Here is a 10,688-nt window from a genome sequence, read left to right as displayed (position 1 = left end):
GTCGTCCCTTAGGTCGTTGCCCTTCACTGCACAAGTATGAGCAGTGACGTGCTCGTTGAGGTCTGAGGTTCCGTTGGACTTTGGAAGGTCGGGCATTCTGAACTTCTTTGGAATGGGTTTCGGAGCAGCTTCCTGCGAGAATGGCTTTTGTACAAACTTCTTCAAATCTACACCCTTCAGGACCGGGGATACGCCCGAAATTTGGTCGACCCTAGAATTGTAGGTCTCTACCTTCTTGTCGTTGGCTTCTATCTTCTTTTCGCCCGACTCGATCCTCTTTGTGAGGTCCTCCAGCATCTTTATGATGGCGGGGTCGGCTGCCGACCCGTTGTTGCTTGATCTTTCTGGTACCTACTCGGCTTGGGGAGCCATTTTCGGAGCTACCGTGTTGGGGGTCTTTTGGTGGCTTTGCAGCTGAGTAATTGCCAGTTGTTGCGCCTGTAGCATTTCAAAAATAATGTGAAAGCTAACCTCATGTTATTCCCTAGTTGGGGGTTTCTGAGCTTCTTGTTGGTCTCCCTGGCGTACGCTCATGCTAGTGTGGGAGCTTATATCGATGTGTTGGACATCGCGTGAGACCACATCTGCGGGGATTGGCTCTGGCGCATCCCCAGGATTTATTAGTGGTCCGCCAATACCTGGAACAACTACACCATAATCCACGTGGTCGTCAAGACCATTGTTTTCATATGCATTCACTGAGTTAGACATTTTGACCTGAAATCAAATATCTTGGACAAGAAAAAGTGTGAAAGGTAACTTGCGTTATGTAGTAAAACCATCAAGAAAATAATCACTACTTATTTTTAGCCCCACGGTGGACGCCAAACTGTTTACCTTGAAAATGGTAATTACAATAAAATTTGATTTTGTGGTTCTAAAAATATGTGATCTATTTTTATGCTAGTTGTTTAGGCAATATATGCAAAGTGAGATACTTGGAAACAAGATAAGAGCTTGAAAACAAGGTGATAACCAAACCGGATGGCTGACAATCGGTGCCTCGAGCTTGCTTATTCGGGGCCTCGAGATCGAGTCTGATGCTCGGCTAGGAGCTATCGAGGGGGGATTAACAGTTATAATAAAATCAATGACGGCTCTTTATGGCCAATAATAGCAATAAATGAAGAACAATAAATAGAACACAATGAATATAAGTAATAAATGCAAGTAATGAGATCGAGAGAATATGTTAGAGGGCAGAGAGAATGTTCTTGTATATTCAATATTGAGCATCAGATGATTACAAAATGGCAAGGATCCCCTTTATATATGAGGGAGAATCCCAACATAGTACAAATGCATTTATTGAAAAGATATAGGGCTGATACAACCATTTAATGTCCTGATTTGGGTCTGAACTAGCCTACTAGACTTTGTCAGCTCTAGTCGCGTGCCTTGGGAACCTCCCATCTTTTCATCATAACTTAATCGGTCTGCACTGCCTCGAGGCTAGACGTCGATAACCTCTCGGGTGTTAATCTCGACCATAATCTCGAGCCTATAAAAACATGCTTATGAAACGTCGTAGTGACCGAAAATTGGACCCTCCGATTTTACCGTATACACAAATATAAATTGGAACGAAGAGAATAGTATGTTTAATAAGGGTATTTTATAATGTTATTTGAAAAATCCTAAAAGATGTACTCCAATCACTTTTGGAAATATTCAATATTTTAGAGACTATGTTAAGGAAGTTACTAGGGTACTGTATATACACAAGTCAGATCGGTACAAGTTTGTAGTTGACCAAAAAATCAAAAGAAATAAAATAAAATAAAATAGAATAAAGTAGAAGAAAACTCTCAAGCTTACTGAATTGGAGAATTACCTGAGAAACCAGGACTTTATAGTGAGCAATTTACTCGGATTAAGCTGTAGTGCTGTACACACTTAACCTAACCAAGACTGAGTTTAACTTGGAAATCAGTCTTGCAGTAATACAATCCTTCTCTCTCTTTGCTTCAGTCACAAGAAAATTTAAAGAGTTTAAGTTTTAGGTAAATTACACAAGAAATTACACTAGACATCCTTGTACTATAACTTAGTTGCAGATATATTTTCTGTATTTTAAAATCAAGCACTTACACTCCATATATATACAAACTATACACAAATATAAAGGCGTTATCTATATTTTGCAAATCAAATACTTTATACTCTTTATATAATGAATTATACTCAAAGAACAACTGTATAATTAAGTTTAATTTTAAAAAAAATGAAGTAGTATAAAAGAAAAGCAATCTAAGTAAAAGAAAACACGTGAAATTTCTGTATATTAAATAGTACTATAATTCTTTTTTTTTTTTAAGATCAATAGCTTACATGATGAAAATGCAAGAAAATTATTACAAGAAACTGATCATATAAATTATTAGGTGCATTAATATGTGATCATTTTCTAATTAAGAATTTTGGAAGATACTGATGAAATCCAAGATCTAGATTGAGCTGCTGAATTATGGAGATGAAGAAGCAGTTACACAGATACAGAGAAGAAAGTGATTCTCTTCTTTTCTGTTAAGTTGGTTAATACACTATACATTGATATATATATATACACACACACACACACACTGAGTAAGCTATTAGTTAAGTATCTACTTAGCTAACTAATGCTTCACTAACTTAATACAGCCGGTATCCAACTGTACATTCTAACACCATAACTAACACTCTAACGAACATTTCAACACCCTCCCTCAAGCTGATGGTTGAAACAGATCCTTCAACCTCAGCTTGGATATCAGATAACCGTGTTGTGCTTTCCCAAGACTCTTAGTAAGCAAATCAGCTTGTTGCTCTTTGGTAGGTACATGATGTGTCTTGATCAACCCTTGTACAATCTTTTCTCTCACAAAGTGGCAATTAATGTCAATATGTTTGGTTCGTTCATGAAAAATAGGATTAGCTGCAATCTGAATTGCAGCTTTGCTGTCACAGTGTAGCTTTATAGGCAAAGTGACCTTCACACCCAAAACTGAGAACAATCCTGTAAGCCAAGTCAATTCTGCAACAATTGAAGACATGCTTCTAAACTCTGCTTCAGCTGAACTTCTAGCAATTGTTTCCTACTTCTTGGACTTTGAAGATACCAACGCACCCCCAAACTTAACCATATATCCTGTTACTGATCTTTTTGTTTGTAAGCAATTACCCCAATTTGAGTCACAATAAGCTTCAAGGTTCCCAGATCCTTCTGAGGGTATCAGTAGACCAAATCATGGAGTTGTCTTGATGTACCTGACAACTCTTAGAGCAACATCCATATGAGACTGCTTAGGTCTGTGCATAAACTGACTAAGTACATGAACTATATATGAGATATCAATTCTGGTCATGATAAGATACTGAAGTATGCCTATCAACCTCTGTTAAGGATCAGCATTCTCCAGTTCTTTGACTTTTGTATCAGTTTCATTAGAATGGTTTTTGCTTATGAAACTATCAAACTCAACATGAGTGTGTTTAGAGCTGGTCTCCAGGGGTGTATCAGCAGGTTGGCCCCACCAAGTCCCAGTTCAACAATTAACTCCAATGTATACTTCCTTTGGCTCATCACAATCCCTTGCTTTGACTTGGTAAACTCTATTCCCAGAAAGAACTTAAGTTCACCCAGATCCTTCATCTTAAACTTGAGCTTTAAATCATTTCTAGTTTATAAGATCAGACTTGGATTGCTTCCTGTTACCAATAGATGATCAATATAGACTAGTACTAGTATCAGTTTTGTTTGCACCCTTTTTGTAAATAATAAATAGTCAAAATGACTTTGAGTGAATCCAAACTGAACTAATGCATATGTGAGATTCTTTTTGCACTGTCTAGGGGCTTGTTTAAGTCCATACAAGGACTTATGAAGTTTGTAATCCATATGTTTCCTCCTTGGCTTGCAAAACCAGGAGGAACTTCCATGTATACTTCGTCAAGCAACTCTTTATGCAAAAAAGCATTGTAGACATCCATCTGATAAATGAACTACTGCTTGGAAGCAACTATGGCCAGAATAGACCTCACAGTGACCATTTTAGCCATTGAAGAGAAGATTTTAATGTAATCTAGATCTTCCTATTGACTGTAACCTTTGGTTACAAGCCGAGCATTATATCTTTCTACCTCTCCTGTAGAAGTGTACTTAACTTTAAAAATACATTTGCAGCCAATGGGCATATTTCCTGGAGGCAAAGCAACTATACCCCAGGTGTTGTTATCCTCTAAAGTTAAAATTTCATCCTTCATTGCAGCAACCCACTTAGGATCTTTGACAGCTTCAGCAAATGTCTTTGGTTCAATAATGGCAGAATAAGCTACCAAGGTACTTCCAAAGGATGAGGAGACATTATCATAGCTGACACAAGTAGAAATAGGATAGCAGCTAGCAATGAGCCTTCCCTCTATTGTGAGTGACATAGTCCTTCATCCAAAGAGGAGGTTTGCTATCCTTGTTGGGCTTTCTGGTAAGAGAATCCTTAGGAGAAGGCAATGGTGAAGATGAGGGCAAGCTTGGCTCAGCTAGTAGAGTCACTGAAACATTATGATCACCATCAGATAAAGTTTTACCACTACCTGCTGCAGTTTCACCTGTTGTGGTGTGGAGAGGAAACTCACCACCAGGTGAAGAAGGTGAAGGAGTAGAAGGAATAAGCTGAGAGTGTTGAGAGGATGACTTGTTCATGAGAGGAGAGGAGAACAGAAATAAGATCCAATACAGGGAATATAGAAGAGGTAGTATGAACAAGCTTGAAAGGAAACACATCTTCCTTAAACACTATATCTCGACTGATAGTGAGGGTCTTGGAGTGAATATCATACATTTTGTAACCCTTTTGTGTCATAGAATAGCCTAGGAATACAACTAGGATTGCTCTGGGAGCAAATTTATCACACTTCCTCACCTCTGTAACATAACCAAGATAGTCAACACTCTCATATGTTCTAAGGAAGGAGCATGACCAAGTAAAACTTCAAAGGGAGATTTCCCTTGAATCACAGCTGAGGGCAGTCTGTTGATGATATACACAGCTGTGGTAATACACTCCCCCCAAAATCAAAGAGGAACAGCTGCCTGAAATCTTAGAGACCTAGCAACATCTAAAATATATTTGTGTCTCCTCTATGCAACTTCATTCTTCCGTAGAGTATATATGCAAGAGGTTTGATGAATAATTCCTTTAGATCTTAATAACTCAGCCACTTAAGAGTTAAGAAATTCATTCTCATTATTTGACCTAAAGATCTCCATAGAAGCTGAATACACATTCTGTATCATTAGAAGAAAGGATCTAAGAGCAACAATCACTTCTGCATTATTAGCCAGCAAGAATATCCAACAGTATCTAGAGTAGTCATTTACAAGAGTAAGGAAATACTTTTTGCCGTCATAGGTAGGGACTCTGTATGGTCCCCACACATCACCATGCAATGTATGAAAACAAACACTAGTGTTAGCAGTGCTCAAAGGAAAAGGAAGCCTGGTTTATTTAGCTAAAGAACATACAGTACATGACTCAATAGTGTTTTTGCATGCACAATTCTGAAATACAACAATGCTCCTCAAAGTTTTTTCAAGTGTATGACCTAATCTCTTATGCCACAAGGCTACATCCATTATTCTGTGATTTGTGATCATATTTACAGTAGGTGGTGGTTTAGGAAATACAGATTTAGGAATTGTACTAGGAACTTGAAGTCCAGTTGTATTGACATCTCCAGAGTAGAACACATATAGCCCATCATCTTCTCTACAAATCCCCTTTACCAGTCCACAGAGGGGCAGCTGTAGACATGTGATTTTTAACCCTCCCCATGATCTTTTATATATTAGCGTAAAATATTTAATTTAGGCATAATATAGATATTTTAAGTAATTTTGACTCTTTTACTCTATTTTATTACAAGAAAACAAAATTTACAAAAATAGGTTCATTAATATTTTGTAGTCATTTTTAATCCAAAAAATATACCAAAAAAAAGGTATCGTATTTTTATTTTAATATGATATTTGAAAATACCAAAAATAGATTTGTTTTAATGATTAGTTTTATTTTAATAATTATTTGAATAGTAGGACTGATTAATAAATAGGCCCGTATTTTTAATTTTGTTCGCAGCGAAAGAATAGAACTTGGGCTCGAGCAACCCATCTTTAGGCCTAATTTTGGACCTAGCCCACAATTGCCAAGCCCATAATTCCTAGGCCCATACCCCTTAACCTAAAACCCTACCACTAACCTAGACCTATATATGTGAAACAAAGCCTAAGACTAAAGATAGGAAGGAAGGGGGAACGAACAAAAAGCTGCACCTAAAGAAAAAAGGCTGACAAGCGCAGCATCGCATAAGAAAAAGAACAAAAGGAAAAACGCAGCAAAAGCTGCGCATGAAAAACGGAAAATCTTCGTTTTCCAGTCGAGTTTGTGTTGTTGAGTTTTCCGGCGAGGTCGTAAATTTGTCGAGGTTAATATTCGTAGCTCCAGTACCGATTCGAGGTTCGTCCACGGTTCGTAGTGTTTTTGAGTTCAACATTACCTCACAGTTAATAGGCTGATTCATTTTAAGGTTTGGTTCCTCATTTCCTCATACTATGTTTTGCTTAATAGTGTATTCCTGTCAATTTGTTGATTACTTTTATGGTTGACTATTCCTTGTTATTCTCAAGAAAATGCAAGCTTGTTACTGTTGATTTGTTTGTGGAATTATTTAAATCATTTTGTTTTCCTAATGATGCTGCTTAGTGTCCATGTATTATTACTTGCCTCTCTCGTTGGAGGAGTCTGACCTCCTTTATCAGACTATGATGCATATTTCTTTTTGCAACAACATTAATGATGTTAACAGCAAGATTATGTGAGCCCCTGAGTAGTGTTAAATTGATTTATGTGTCTTGTGATGTGAAATCTTTCAGTTTAATTCTTCAATCAACATAGAAGTGTCAAATCCAAATCTCAACGGAGTCGAAATGTGTTGACAACCATGGGTGCATTGATTGCGACGTGGTTCGAGACGCATTTCCACAACGTTGCAATTCTTTTAAAATATAATGATAAAAGCGGTTTACGAATAAGCGGCACATAGGCTAGCATGTATTAAAATCAGATAAAATCAAATACAATAGTTGAGTGACCGTGCTAGAACCACGGAACCCGGGAATGCCTAACACCTTCTTCCGGGTTAACAGAATTCCTTACTCGGATTTCTGGTTCGCGGACTGTTAACGGAGTCATAAATTTCCTCGGTTCGGGATTCAACCGGTGACTTGGGAAACCATAAATCTCCCAAGTGGCGACTCTAAATCTTTAATAATAAATTCCGTTTCGATTGTCACTTTAAGTTGGAAAAAACTCCCTCATATGCCCCTTTTCCGGGGGTATAGGTGAAAAAGGAGGTGTGATAACTCTGGTGACTCTGCTGGGGACAGAACCAGAATCTCTGGTTCAGGGTTCAGAATTCGAGCTTAGATAAATTGTTGTATTTGGTTATATCTGATTTTCCTACATGTTTTGTGTTGAATATGCTAAATGTTACCGCTTTGATATCATTTGAACTGTATATAAACTATGCCGACACCCTTCTCTCTTCACCTCCGGAGATGTGCTTACTGGTTGAGACTCCCTATTCTGTTAGTGACATACCCTAAAATAAAAAAAAGAGGCTCGGATAAGTTGCAAAGCCGGACGATCTCGCGGGTCCTCGGTACGCTGCCCCCTCCTTGACTCGAGTTGTCCGCTCGAGTGCACTGTTTAGAACACATACCCAGGTTTTGAACCTAGAATAACTTGACTTCATGCCGGATCCCTAGTAGGAGCGCTTAATTGCATCATGCTGCATTTGACTTAGGGGACTCAACACAGGGGTTGGGTCCGTCTAGGGCTAGCAACCTGAAATGAAAAGACCATCCTGATGCATCCTACTTGTTCTGTAGCATTTATTCAAGGGTAAAAGGGTCATTTGACGGATCAATGATAGTTGAGGGCAAGTGAAAAAAATGAAAAAAATAAGAAAAAGAGAGGGTGAAGCGTGAGGATAAAGCGAGCGGGGCCTAATTATGTTTTCTGTTACATTTTTGTTTAAAAAAAAAGAGCTTGAAAATTGAAAAGATTTTGCACTTTTTATCATTTTTCGAAAAAAATAGAGAAAAGAAAATCCAAAAAGATTTTATATGTTTCATCATTGTTCGAAAAAAAAAAATGTGTTTTCTATATGTCAGTTGTTTTTATTATTCTCGTCTGTATCCAATCAGCCCGAACTATGCAGGTTTGATTCTCACAGGGCGTGAGATACGTAGGCAACCCTCATCGGGTCCAACCTCCCCTTTGCAAAAATAGCCAAAAAATGTCAAAATTTTTATTTTTGTGTCATAAATAAATCGGGTGATATCGTTTTTGTCAATACAGCCGAACGTTCCCGAAAGGGACGCCAGAAGGCTGACTTTGCATAAACAGCACCTTTTGAGTCACTTTTTAGATTTTAGCCGATTGACCCACACAGTCTTAAAATCTTCGTCCCCGGGGTGCTGAAAGGCCGTGTTTGCAAAACCAGGTCTTTTATTTTAATTTGAAAAACAAGAGAAAGAGTCATTGGTCAAGTGAATACCGTTTGGATTTTGGTCAAAATAAGTCGATCCAGTTTCGGCGGCGTCTTAAACCGTTCTTGCCGAAATAGCCCTAGAATATCTTTTAGTTGTCAAAAGGCTATTTTCGTAAAAGAATGGACAAGTTTGTGAAGTGTCATAAAATAATCCTCTCAAAATTCATGTGAAATTGGGAAGGGGCCACGTTTGCAAAGCAGTCATTTGGTTAAAATTGGCAAATAGGGAAAGGAATTTGGCCGTTGGTTTTTGAGTTCGTAATTCTTTTGATTAAAGTATGAAGTATGTTTGATTTTCAAGTCTGTAGGTCGTCTTTTCGTCAAAGTCTGTTAGTAGGGTCAGTTTTTTTTAACAAAACCTTTGTAATCAAGTTTGTTTTATTATGAAAATTCCAAAAATGTTTTATTGTCGTTTACCTTTTATTTGCACGAACTACGCTCGGTCTGATTCGTGCGGGGTCACGATACGTAGGCAATCCTCATCGGACTCGACCATAACCTTAAGAGAAAAAGCAAAAAGAGTGAGGGAAGAAAATGAAAGAAAAACAGAAAAGAAACAAAAGAGCGAGAAAATGAGAAAGCCAAGAAAATCACGGCAAAAGAAGTCAGAATAAAAAAAAGAGAAAAGAGAGGAGCTGAGAAAGGGGAAAAAACAAGAGAGGAAAGAAAAACAGATGAGGGAAAACAGAAACCAAAAGGAAGGGACAACGGCAAAATAGGAGGGAATGAGAGAATAAGAACAAAAGAAAGCAAAGGCAGGAACGAAAAAAAATAAAGAAAAAAAGAGAAAAGAAAAGAGAGAAATTTTGCAATTAGAAATAGGGAAAAGGCCGGGATGACGTAAGCAGCCGAGCAAATGCATAATAGAAATTGTCAACTGCTTAGGTGCATTCATTCCCTAAATGTGCGATTACCAATGTGTTAAATGCCCTAACGCTAACATGATGGTTTCATTTTGGCATGTCACTTCAGAAAAGTAGTTGGTTTGTGGTTCTAAGGTAACGCCCCTTCCAACACAAAATATAATGGCAGAAAACAACGGAACCAAGTGGGTTGGTACCAATACCCAAAAGCAGCCGGTTGAACAGGTCGACGGGTTGGTGGAAGAGGTTAAAATGTTGACACAGCATGTGGCAGGCATGTATCGGGCATGGATGATTGGGAGAGCACCACCCCCACCACCGCCTAGCTTCCTGGGCTTTGTCCTTACCCAAAACCCAAACACAATGTCGGATGATCCCCCATACTCCCCATCTCTACCCGCTTATAACAGTTTTTCCAACCACTCCGGTAACTCCACCACTCATCATCCAACTATCTTTTCCCAAAGGTGCCTTCAGGTCACATCCACTATGCTCGACAAAGAACACTTACCCAGAGCTCATGATGCCCAATATTACCCCTCCGAGGTCACTCATAAGGGTCCTAACTCGCACAAACAATGGCCACAAGATAAGCCTCGTGTTGAAAATGGAAGGTTCATAGAAAGAGAAGGGACAGACGGGGAATCCATGAAGCTGAAAGAACCGTCCGTGGACGTCTGGAATGGAAAAGAAGTCAGGGGAAAACTTTAGAGAGTTTGGGCTCAAATGGAGGGAACAAGCTGCTCGAATCAATACCCCGATTGATGAGAAAGAGATGGTCGAACTTTTCATACAAGCCCAGGGGCCCTCCTACTTCAATCATTTGATCCCGGCCGTGGGTAGACCTTTCGATGATGTGTTAAGAATGGGGGAGTTAGTAGAAAAGGGAATCAAGTCGGGCAAAATAAGGAGTTGCTCGAAAGACATTCAAGACATCTCGGTAAGCTCGGAAGGGAGAAAGAGAAGCAGAAAAAATGATCCAAAGGGCTCTCCTGATCAACATTTCCAACCCCGATATCATACCTGTGAATATCCTCGGGCACCGGATGACCCTTCCCAACGTTACTTCTCTCTATGGGACTCCCAAAGACAGACTCCATTTTCCAAATACCCAGCTCCGCAACATGCTTATCCACCCTCACGAGCATACTAGAAACTCCCTAGGTCAGGTTTTAGGCCAAATCAGGCGTTTAGGAACGAGAAGTTGCTGAAACGAGAAAAGGCTTTCACCCC

Source organism: Nicotiana tabacum, chromosome 8 (genome assembly GCF_000715075.1).
Source record: "Nicotiana tabacum cultivar K326 chromosome 8, ASM71507v2, whole genome shotgun sequence".
NCBI lineage: Eukaryota > Viridiplantae > Streptophyta > Magnoliopsida > Solanales > Solanaceae > Nicotiana > Nicotiana tabacum.
The sequence above is the reverse complement of the archived record's forward strand: the minus strand, read 5'-3'. Positions refer to the sequence as shown.